We start from the raw sequence: 13077 nt of genomic DNA on the forward strand, positions 1-13077 counted from the left end.
GCATAGTAAGTGCTCTTCCACCTGTACAACTCCAAGAGCAGAACAAGCTACACCATAGTTTTGTGCTGTTAGCCTGCTGCAAAGAAGCAGGCAAGTTAGGCATCAACATGAGCCGGGCAGACGTGTCTGCAGCTCAGCCCTGTAGACATTTGTGTGCTCCTGATATAAGAAAAACTGAAATAGTAGCTCCTATGGACTGAGGTGATTTTGTGGGTTTATGGGTAGGTAGGATGTTGACTTTGGAAGGTTTGGAGGGAGTGAAAACTGGCAATGACCCTAGCAGAACTAAGCTGTTCATACTGGATCAGCCTTTTCTATATTTCCTATTAGTAATCAAAGCAACAACAGAGGAAGGAGTGACCCAAACTCTCACATTCCCCTTTGCTGTGGGCCTGACTGGGAGCTCCTACCTTGCAAGGGGGAGCAGTCCCTCCTCCAGTTGCACTGCTGAGCCAGGGCTTCAAGAGCTCGGAGGAAGGGCAAATCTCTTCCTCGGCAGCACAGTGTCTCTTCACTGTCATCAAGAGTTTGCCAACCAGCCAGCACAGACCTGGGTTTGACAGACACCCTTATACAAGTGAAGACAAAAGCTCTAGGTGCAAGAGTCACACAGGGATGTGTCTTAGAGTCTCAGTATTGCACTGGCTGGTCAAAGGCCACAAAAGACTGAAGAACAGCTCAGTCTTGCCCTTGGCTTTGTTCACTATGACTTCAGCATTTCTGAATGTGTTTTGGAGTCTGTGTTTGTTTGTTATAAAACCTTGGACTCCTGAAAATATAAGACATTTCGGGAATCACGAAGATAGATACTTCTTCCCATCATGAATATTACTTTTTGTCCCAAGTTTCAACCTGAATGAAGAAACCAGTGTTCTCTGCTGATGTTCAATGGCTTTCAAGACAGAAGACAATCTTAAAGCATTGGTATAACATATATGCAGAGGTAAAAAGACCGTCTCCATGTACTGATATGATCACAAGCCACCTGTTGGTTATCAAATTCCAAACACTAGGAAAAGAGGTAAAGAACTTTTTCTGGATGAAGAATCATATTGCTGGTTGGCAAATGAAGTGTACAGTGATCAGATCCTCAAAGCCGCTTGCTACAAATCCAGACACATACTCAAGCCTTGCACAAATTTTCCCCTAAAGACCAACTCCAGACAAACTAGCTGTGAATAAACAGATAGACATTTCAATAGAATGGTAGAATGCAAATACTAGCAATCTCTCTTCCTTTTCTATCATCTTCTTCTAAATTTCTGAAGCAGCTTTAAATAATGATTAGTATATGCTTTGATTTCATTATTGACAGTTCTTCCTGCAAGACTTTGGGAATCTTTTTTTTTTTTTTCTTTGTACATGATGATACTAAATGTCATCTTTCCAAATAATCACATTTCCTGAAATATCAATGATACCAAGTCTTTATTTTTAGGAGACAAAAGTAATAAATCAGATCATGATAGATGGAAATTAATAAAATAGGATCAGATTTGGGGCTTCTCAATCAAACCAAACTGTCAATGAAAATCCCTCAGTTAAATGCCACATTGTTTGGCCCATAATCATTTGAGATGGAAATGACTTCTGAGGTCACAGACATTGACAGTGAGTCCTGTAGCACCCATTTCCATGGAAGGTTCGGTTTACCAAGTTCTTCTAAATTAGCAGTCCTTCAGGACCACCATCTCCTGTCACTTCCACAAAGCAGCTTCTATCAAGCTGCTGTATCATTTCTATCCACCTTTACAAGATAAATGAGAAATTCAAATGAAAAAATGAATATTCACATGAAGGTTTTGGGTAGAAAGGAAGGTTTTGAGTAGGGGGATTTAGATAAGGCAATACTGTGCATCTTTTTGATGCATAGATGCTGTTCTATATACAGTATTAATGGCTCAAGAGTCAAGAGTCTTGCTCTGTTCTAAAGCTGGCAATAGACAGACAACAGAAACACGGGGGATGAAAAAATACAGTCCTGGAAGTCTAAGAATTTATCTGATTCATTCTTTAAAAAAGCCAGCCGCAATTCTTGTATTATTAGTAGTAATACTTAGTAGTCTCATTATTAGAAAATGAGAAATAATTTGTGTGTCTTTTTGGGGGGTTGCTTTTTTTTTTAACCGGGCCTTACACCAGATTTTAGAGACAGAGATTTTTTTAAGTCACATATAAGTGAAGGACAATTCACACTATCATTTCATGAAACAGTTTAGATAGATCAAGATTCTGATTCTGCATTAGAAATTAATTATACTTCATTATACCTCATGTCTGGAAAATGTAGGCAGGAAATGAGGTCAGTAGTATGGAAGATGATGATGTACCTAGTATAAGGGTGCGATGAAGGATGTCACCTTAAGCACCTTGAACATTTAAAGGCTCATATAAATTTAACAAATAAATAAAGCTTTGTTATGAGTAGTGTGTACCTGTTATGTCCCCTTTCAAAATCAGGTATAATTTGTGAATTGGGTACTGGCTTGATAGCATTAAGACAAAACTGTAAGTTTCAGCCCAAGTTAGAAAAGAGACACTTTGTAAGAAGAACACGTTATTTCTTGTGCATTGTCAGTGTAGGTACATGAACTACATAATGGAAGTTGTAATGTCTTCAGAGATCTTACAGCAGGTCTCATCATCAACTTCGCTTGATTTTTGAGGAAGGTGGATAAAATAAACACTCCCACTATCCTGGCATATTCAATACTCATTTTAGAATACATATAAAACACTTCTCCTATTAAGAAAAGTATGGTTCAGCAGAATGCAGTAAATAGTTCATTCAGGGCTTTCTCATTCAGATACTATACAGGCCACTGTGACCTTTATGCTTCACTATCAAGTACTTCACAAAGCAGTCACAAATTCTGGCATATTGCCTGAATTGTGACATTGGCCAATGCAGTTAAAGGAGGAAATTCCTAGGTAGTTAAATATAAATTAATGGTGTTTTATAACAAGCCCTAAATCAGTTCAGGAGGTTAATAACACCAACATGCCAGTAGGCATTCACTATCAGTGTGGAATAAAAACAAGAAAGGTCATCAGAAATCGTAACAACAAACATAACATCGCTCTGCTGAGATTTCCACCTGCTGAAATCTGAACAGGGACTGTTTGCTCTTACTGGAAGTACAACTGTGGATAATGTTGTTTTGTTTTCTAAACATCCCTATCAGCAAGGAAGTTCAATTCTTTTCTTCTTGATAATGAGACATGTCTCCTGGCAAATGAGGTAAGAGTTGCAGTAGATAGAGCAAAGGGGAAACATTCATAGTTTCCCTGGTGAAATTTGAAATTGAGGGGCAAGGAACAGGACAGAGAGTGTTTGCTACAACTTGGGACATTCTTATTTGCGTGGTATTTCCTCTCACTAGGCAGAGCAAAGACAGGTTTTGTGTCCTAATAGAGATCTTGATCCTGTCACATTTGGACTTCAAGAAGTCATTCCCTTAGCCCAAGAATTTGGCCATCAATTGGCTGATGGGCCCATTGATACCAGCTAAAGAAACAGATTGTTTCCGAGATAACAGCAGACCTGCAAAGCAGTTGTTTCATGAGCAGACCAAAATCATGAGCTAAGTTTCTGAAACGGATGAACTTGACCTAGTCATCACAATTACACCATGTTAACACATGAGGAAAGAGCTCAAGTATCCATCATCCAGCCATTCAACATTCACACAAGGCTTCAAGTGGAAAACAATGACTGAATGCAGAAGTTTGCAGTCTAAGCCAGGATAGTTGCAATATGCCAGGATATGCAATACAAAAAACCAAATTGAATCTTGACTATCTTACGTTTGTTCTTAGAAAGGCATAAACATGACAATGAAGGTGCCAGTTACTGGACAGATGATTCACTAACAGATCATGCCAACAAATGGTAAATACTAAAACTGCCTACTGAAACCTTTCATTACATCCATTTATTGATTTACATTTTTTCTTACTTAGAGACGCTTTCTTCTTAATCACATACTGTTGCTCTTTAATGGTTTGGTTACTACAAACAGTGCCTAACATTGTTATAAATGAAAGAGCAGGAGAATAATAATTCCCTGTCTTTCTTCTTCATTTGTATACCTTCTGTAGCTGATATTTTCTTGGTACTTACTGTCTTCTCTTATGTCAGTACAAGGTACATATGAGAGATTATTCAACTCCTTCTGTGTAGTTTGACTCCTCGTTCTGTATAAGTTATACCCAGTATTCTGTACAAGTCTTTGCCTTAAAAATTAGGCAAGAGGGATAGAATAACAGCAAGGTGATTATATAGCAGGTGTGTCACTGAAATGTCTTTTAAATCCTTTTTAAAAATTGACTACAAGATAATCCAAGGGTGTTCCTTCTATCATCCATGAATTTACAAGCATTCCCTTCAAGAATTTCTAGGAAGCTTTGTGTTGTAATTCTGTAACCATTTGGCTGGCTCTAATCAATAGCAGAGTTGATAATCAGAAATATATTTTTTAAAGCCCAACGTGACACTTCAGAAATCATAGTCGAGGGATGTCTCCTTTACAATCCATTTTTTTCACTGCCATAGACGCAAATCTTTAAATGGGTAGAGAAGACCCATGTCACTATTACTGATGTGCATTTTGCCTGTTCAGGCTGCGGTAATTTGTAGTGAGTGGGTTTAATCAAGACTGGAAGGACTGTTCTACCCATAACAATAACAGTATAATTTGCTTTTGTTCATTTTAAATATGTGGGACAAAATGTACTCTCTTATGACTCGCCTCTGTAATATTCTGACACATAAGAACAAACAATCTGCAAAGTGATATTAAATGCTGTGCCATACTAACTCCTTTTCTCTTCTTCCTTTTCTAGAACGGAAACAATGCAAAACCAAATCAGAAGAAATCTTTCATCAAGTATTCTTTTCAATCATTCTGCTCAGGTCAAATTAAATAAAGAAATCATTTCCTTCAAATTGTCCTAACCTATTATATTTATGACATGTGGCATAATTGCCAAAATAAGTCCATTACACAAATAAATCTCATTAGGGTATGCCTGCTGTATGCCCTCCATTCACATGGTATTATTTGGTTTCTTTGCATGTACCATTGTTCAAGGATTTGATATATAGACTTTTGATAGATTCAACACTTTTGAAGGATATTTTGGAACTAAAGGGTCATATTGTTCTATTGTTTGCAAACAGAATTTCCACAGTGACTTCAAAGAAGTAATCCACTTAAAATCAGTGACCCATAGATTCAGGTTCTAATCATTATGCCATACTTGCTCACCAGTTAATTTCTACTATCAGCCAACAGGCAGAGAACTATTTTTTCATACTTTATCAGTTTCACAAACATTAGTCTTAAAAATGTATATTCTCTCAAAATTTCTCTAAATATTTACAGAATTAAACCAGCAAGCAATAAACCTAGTTATGACCAGCTTTTCAAAGAGAGTTTCTTCATTCCTCTTTTTAATAGTGTGATTCTGAACCTCTTTCTTTGGGAGATGTGGCCTATATGTCACTTTGAATTGTGGCTCAAAAGAAGGGTGAAATTCTGTTAAATGGACAGCTTTTCACTTAAGAAATATGATAAAGAACGGTGTTTTTGATAAAGGTACTTCTAACGTATTAGTTACTAATCCAGGCATCTTCTAATTAAGAGGTTAATTAAGCAAGAGGCAATCAAAAAAGGAATTCTAAACCATCTTCCCTTGATAATATTTCTCCTGCTGACATGCTAGAATAGACACCTGACATATCATAGAAGCCCATTGTTAAAATTTCACTACCTGGAAGGCTGGACGCATTTCGCTGCTTCTCCAGGAGCCAGTACACTCCCTGATGGGGGTGATTTCCTCTGAGGTAGGTGAGAAATTTTAGAAGAACACTTATTTTTTCACTTCAAAAGAACTAGTTAGCCTCATGGTATTTTCAAAATATCTTTCTGATCCACAGCAAAGGACTCTTCTGTTGTATTTTCTTCTTACTATTTAATAGACAAATGGCATGCTAACTTTGGCAGAAAGGTGGAAGGGTTAATCTGAAGATCTGTGGCCTTCAGCCCTTTCACAGAAAAGCCTAAATCCAGGAGAAGGCACAGCTGAAGGTCGTAGAAGTCCTGTACAGCTCCACAAGGGCCATGATCCTGTTCCACACCTGCTTGCATATGAAGTGATTTACATACTACAGCGTATGTAACGCTCCATTTGAAGTTTATTATTTATTGCTATTGGAAGATAACTGAAGGGTTTGGGTGGGGGGAGGTAAGGGAAGGATGCAGGTAATAGGATAAAGCTTGTCAGCTTTACAAGGGTCTTTTTTATTTGGCAGCCAGTGCATAATAGGGATGGTATGGACAGTAAGGGACAGGCCCTGCCCCCAGGGAGTTTTCGATCTACATAAATAAACAGATAGAAGAAGCTAAAGTGATCTCCTCCGCACAGACAGAAGAGCAATCCTCGCACTTGCCTCACTGTCAAGTGTCATCTTCTGATGACTTCCGATGCACCATGCTGGGCCCTGGCAGGCATTTCTCTCAAGCAGTCAGGATGAAGTATGATGTTTTCAGTTTCAGGTGCATCTATTCCAAGTAATACAAAAATAAAAAGACATTTGAAACTAATAACTCGTCAAAGAAATGAAAACTGTAATCTATTGTTTCTTGTGAGCAAATACTGATAGGATTCTCAAAGCTGAGATCAAGTGAAATTCTTCCTGTTTAATAACCTGTAATTAATGCTGCTGTTTGCAAAATGTGCATGTTTTTCCAGATTCCGGTTCTGTTACAAAATCATGGTCAGATTACTACTAGTTGCTCCTGATTATCAAAAGTATCAGGAAACAGAACACAGCTGCATTTAAAAACAAATACAAAAGTATCCTTTTAGTGTAGAATGCTTTTGCATTTACAAATGCGAAAGGGGACAGACTGATGGAGATCTGTGGGTAATATACATCATTTAATAGTTTTATAATCAAACATTTCCTAGTCTGTGAAGATTTTTGAACTTTTACACCTGCTATCTGTGATCCTGGAACTAATGCTTCTGTTCTTTCTATTCTTTCTATTTTCTATTATTTCTATTCTTTCTATTTACCTTTCAATATGTTGCCATTTTTTCCACATCAAAAAGAAAGATGTCAAACATTTGACAGAAATTACATTTAATACATCAAATGTGGAAGAGAGTTAAAGAATTTTTGTAGTCATTAATCCATGAATTAATAGGTTTTCATTTCTGAAACATAACAGAAAGTAAGGAGCTGTGAATCTAACACTGTCGATTAAATAAGATTTTCTTTTATTAACTATTTTGGGGGCAATGTAATGGGTTAAAATAAATCAATCTGAAACAAGCATTTCTGAAAATGGTCATTCAGTTGTAAAGTTACTTTCCAGAGAGAAACTAAACTAGTGCTTATAGGAGGAAAAATTCTATAAAAGTCAGTAAAAATGTTGGAAGAGATGAGCTTGGAATAAATCTACATTGTAACCTTTAAATATTTATAGCATTACCTAAATTATTTTATCCTCCTTCTTCCAAAATTTGAATTTAACAAATACTTGGAATCGTAGAAGAGTTATTTATATTTTAATGATAGAGTAAAAAAGAATCTACCAGAGTAACTATCACCCATCTGTTTTACAATGCAATGCATTGACCTTTCTGACAAAGTAGCACATGCTTGGCAAAACTCTTCAGCTTCTGCACGCAGCTTTAGTCAAAGAACCTTTTACAACTTTACTTCACTTAAGAAAATAGAAAGATATTAACCCCCTCCCCAAATATAACTACTTAACTGGTTTAACTTCTCATTGGGACGGTTTTGATTAAATTATGCAGTAGTATTTGTGTGGATTTTTATCAGAGATTTTAACATAATCCTTCCAATTATAAGACAAACTGAAAAGAGTAAGGATGCTGTTATTTAACATTAGCTATATAGTGGCATATTCATAACCCTTTGCTCTGTTGTAACAGTAAAGCATGCTTTTTGCTATCAATAACAAAATATTTGAAAGGTGATCCTAGCTATCAGTGATATTTTCCCAAACAAGAATGTGTACTAGCGATTTGACAGGTTCATTTTGATTTTTTTTTTTTTGTCTTGATTCTCTTCTTGTCATTCTTTGTATTTTTAAGTAAAATATTTCAATGTTATTTTATGTGTATATTATAAAATACAAATCTAAAGTCTATTCAAAAGCAATAGGAAGATTTCCATTAACTTCACAGGGTTTAGGGTTATAAGCAATACAAATGCCATCTGATTACTACAAAAAGCTGTCCTAAAATAGCAAACTATTTCATTTCAGAGATATAGTTCTCTCCTTGAGCCGTGCCACCACAGCTAACATCAACAGAGATGCAAGACTATGTGATTGCTGCAGCTAAATGATAAAAAAAAAATCCCCATATTTTAAAGCTGAAAAGTGAGCAGAAAGGGACTTTGTTTTGCATATACCAAAGAAAACAGAATGAAATTAGAGTGAGGCAACAATTTATGCAGCCGAATTCAATTTTGGAAAAGGCTTTATATTTCTACAACTTTTTTCTTAAATTTCATAATATCTTACAGCAAAGCATGATCTTTGAATCTTAGGATCAACCACAAACCAAGGCGATTAGCAGGAACTCGGTCTCAAAGATTCCAGTGAAATGAAAGCAGTTGGATTTCCTGGAAGAAAATGATTTTTGAAGGAAAGATAGATTCAGCTTAATGAAAAGAAAAAGCACTCATTTTTCATGTGAAAAGGTCTCTTTGTGGAGGTATTTAATTAAGAATGATCTAACTTTATTTTAAGTCATCCTCATAGTATTGGCTTACCTCAAGTAATGTCTGTGCTAAAGAAAGACAGTAAACAAATTTATATTCTTAATGAGAAGAAATTTAATTTTCAGTGTGATAGGCAAGCCTGTTAGCATACAGCTCTCAATAATAGAATCTGTACAGATATAGCCATAACCTAGGCAGAGTGTTTACCTCTGAAATGTCATCAAGGCTTTTGCTTTTGATAAACAGCAGGATTTGATAAAAAGTAGGCTAGTGAAAGAAAACTTTATCTCAAGTAATAGCTAGAGTTTCACTGGTGGAGCAGGGGAAGAGAGAAGTTTGGGAGGGAGCTAGACCTTCAAGGTCTGAGAACATACTGTGAAGGAAGGGAGCAAAGAGGAATTCACGTCTTGTAAATGGAAATGCTGGTCTTCTTTGACTTTGCTTGCTGAAGAGTAGAGGGTTGGATTTGTAAGAGAGACAAGGCAAGCATTTGACTTTGGTGGCAGAGCTCTGCCTGACTGGATTCACTGACCAAATCTCACATGCAAGAACTTAATAATCAGAAAGGCCCATACACATCTAAAAGTGCAGTGGTAGGGACAAAGCATATTGCATGTATGAATTTTTTATTGCATGTGTGAGAAGTTTTTGCAACTGCATTCGGCAGGTACTTGGGCTTGAAAAGAAAGCTTAGCTTTACATATTCAAAACAGAAGCATGTCAAGAAGTGTCATAAAGGTTCTTAGAGAGCTGCCAGATGCATTTCTGTGTATGTATTAGACACAGTAGATCACATAAATAAGCAAATGAAAGCACAGAAAGAGTAAGTCTGACTTCCACTGTTTAAAGACTATAAAGCTCTGGGCCTTCTTCAGCAGCTTGTGACTCCATTAGTAATGCTACTGGTTGCAGGAAAAAAAATCATCCTTACTTTGTCACTGCTTAGGACTGAATTTTACTAGCTTTTACCTCAGGTTAGAGTAATTCTGATAAGAATTTCTATGTATAAGGAACACCAATTGACTTTAAAATGGGCTGAACTGGCTTCACAATAGCATATACAGAGGAAAACATCTGGCATACAGCCACATAAAGAAAAGTTGAATCTGCTCTGAAATGTGAAATGTACACAAATAATGTGTACATTAGGACTAGTTTTTTAATTCTTTACATTAATTAGTAACAAAGCAATTAGTAGCATTTTAATGTTCTGATTGCCTGAGGTCATAGCTAGTTAATGGTAAACCCAGAAATAATGTATGAGACTTCTATTTTCAAGCTTGGGAAACTGGAGTAGGCACACAGCTGTTTACTCAGTAGAAGCAAAACAGAAGAGAAGTGTAGGAAATGGAAAGAAGGGCACAAAAAGACTGTGCAGCGCTAGCACTATGCCATCACTGCAGCAAAAGCAAGCAGCCTTTGGGTAGCCTGATTTGAATTAGGCAGAGTGTTGAACATGGATGTGTCTGTAAGGATATTGAAGAAGTACCATGTCTGTTGAAATTTGACTACCTCTGACCAAATATCAGGATACTCATGACAGGACATTTCATCTCATCTAGAATAATGGCTTTCATTATTTTATTTTCATTTTGGCCATTAAGTTATTGGCCAGTATGTTGTCAGATTTATCGCTTCTGAGAAGTACTTAGCCTTTAGGATGAAGGCAAAACATCTACTTATCATTCCAGGTCTTACTGCCGTTGAGAAGGAAAAACTGCCAGTGAATTTCCACATTTCCAGTTTGAATGGCTTCTGGCCCCTTAATTTGTTTTTCAAGAGGATCAGTCTTTCCTACTATTTTTATTGTTAGCTTTCATAATCAATTATCCACTCTCTTCTGAGGTCCTCTGGTGTCTAATAAGGGCTGACTGGCAGAGGAATTGTCTAGGAAAGTATGTTACTCTTTGCTCGCTGGTAACACTACAGCTAGAAGAATGGAGATTGCTGCACCTTGCTACCATAAGGATGATCAAGAGTTTGGAATGAATTATGTAAATGAAATGATTAAGAAGTTGAAATGACAAATGTAAATTTTGAGGAAATATTAAAAGAAGTAAATCATCATAGGCTGGCTAAACAAAAATTAAGTGGGATACGTGACTGTCTTCTACATGAGCATAGATACCAAAAAAGAGGAACTGTTTAGGATGAAGCCCAAGGAGAGACAACTAGTGCTAACTGGACTAAACTGAGCAATGGAAAATATCAGAAGAATACAAGAGCTGGTGGTTTGTCAAGTGTGAATAAAAAAACCAAAAAACCAGGAACTATAGCTGCATTAAATCGCTGCCTGTTCCATGACAGCTTCAGAATCAGGTCAGGAAAAGTTACTGTTTTCAAGCCTTATGTTTCCAGTTTTCAGTTTGAAAATAATTTTTTCATAATAGGAATGTGAAAACAGCATATCCCAGCAACCCCAGTAACCTCAGTAAATGTCACAGGCCAAGTAATACATATCATTAACAACATACAATATTAAATAAGAATAGGTCAAAGTGACTCAGAGTTTTGTGAGAGCGCTCACCACAGTATCCTTTCTTTGCCAATATCTACTCTCTGATGAAATTCAGTGTGACCTGATATTTGTCATCAGGTATATACAGCAAGTGGCATTTTATGTTTTGCTCAAGTTCTCTGTCCAGTAAATGGAGGTAAATGTCTGAGAACCTATTTAGCCTTATAACCATATAGAAATTTCTCTATATTTAGGGTTACATGTGGTATGAACACATCATTATCTATGAGCTGTTAGTATATCCATAAGATATCTTCTACTTTTGGGGGGAATATATAAACTGTAATGGAAGATAAAAGAGACAATGGAAAGTTTTCCTAGCTGAGCCAACATAGAAAAATACAGTAACATGCTATAGGGCAATCTTCTTCTTAAGAAATTCAGACAGAAAAAAGTTTAACTTAAGAACAAATTAATGATCCCAAAACAGTCATGCTACTGCTTCATCATATTGAGGAAACAGCAAAATCTAGCGATATGTGGTATTGATGACCGATAAAGATACTATCAGTAATAGACTCCAAATAGAGAAAACATCCATTAAAAATGTTTTTTGCTTTAAAATTCGTAGGTTAGTATATTGATTTCCTCCTTCTTTGTACTTCTTAAGCTACTTCTGTGAATTCCAATTTCCAATAGTTCATTTGTCAAAATAAAGCATTCACAAAAATTCAGCTTTTTCTCCAAACCTTCGGGAGCGGAGCATCTGAAGATTTGCAAAGCTGAGCCACTCCAGTATTTGCTATCCTTACACAGATAAAGTTTTTGTCAATGTTAACCAAACCACCCCTTTTGCATTTTAAGCTTAACGTCTGCACAGCGGTCCTGAAAATCATATATTCTGCATTGTCTCCTTTTACATATTCAAATATTGTTTCTGGTGTTTGCTCTCCAGCTCACTGTAATCTCTCATGACTCTTCCATACCTTTTAAACATTTCTTCACTGACAGATGAGTTAGAAAGACAAGACCCTGTCTAGTTTCTTTCCTCTGGTTTCTTTTCAATTAGTCTGCGCTTTCTAGAAACCATGCTCACAACTGGACACTGTGTTCAAGCTGAAGCTTTTGGACTACCAAGTGGTGACAAGCTTGTTTTATGCACTCATAGCACAACCCTGTTGTGCACAAAATGCTGCAGTAGGACACTGCTGACTCACTTTTCAGGTTAACCACTGCAGTGCTTTAAACATGCCAGCAGGAAAATTTAGGAGAAATATTAAAAAGATGAGTCTGATAAAGAATCATTTTCCTCAGAATTAGTGACTCTCTGATTCAGAGACAAAAATGAGTTGCAGATTGGAACACAAAATATGACCACAGAACAGCATCACCACTGATTTAAGTTTTATTAACTGAGCAATTAATTTATTTATCTTCCACAACTTAGGCCTCACTGAAATAGAGGAAGATCACAGTGCCTTTCACTAGACTGTTTCTAGGGACAACTGTACCCAAGTGCACAAGATAAAGAGAGAAACAGTAATTTAAAACTTGGTTCACTGAAACACTTGCAAGGAAGTTAACCATGCTACTGAATTTCTGGTGTGGATACAGACAGTAAAACTAGGCCTACAGAAAAATTTGATTTCACAAAACAGCAACAAGACATCAGCAATGGTTTTATAACACTAGATCATTTAGATGCACAAGCAGTAAATCAGTGAACAAAAATTTCTTTTAAAGCTTATGAGGTTACATAAAATTCAGCTTCCTGCCCATAATTTCTCATTAAAAAGTTCCATTCCACTTTTTTTTTTTTTTTTTTTTTTTTTTTTTGGAATGAGACAATTGCTTT

The sequence above is a fragment of the Dromaius novaehollandiae genome, chromosome 8, assembly GCF_036370855.1.
Source record: "Dromaius novaehollandiae isolate bDroNov1 chromosome 8, bDroNov1.hap1, whole genome shotgun sequence".
Lineage (NCBI taxonomy): Eukaryota > Metazoa > Chordata > Aves > Casuariiformes > Dromaiidae > Dromaius > Dromaius novaehollandiae.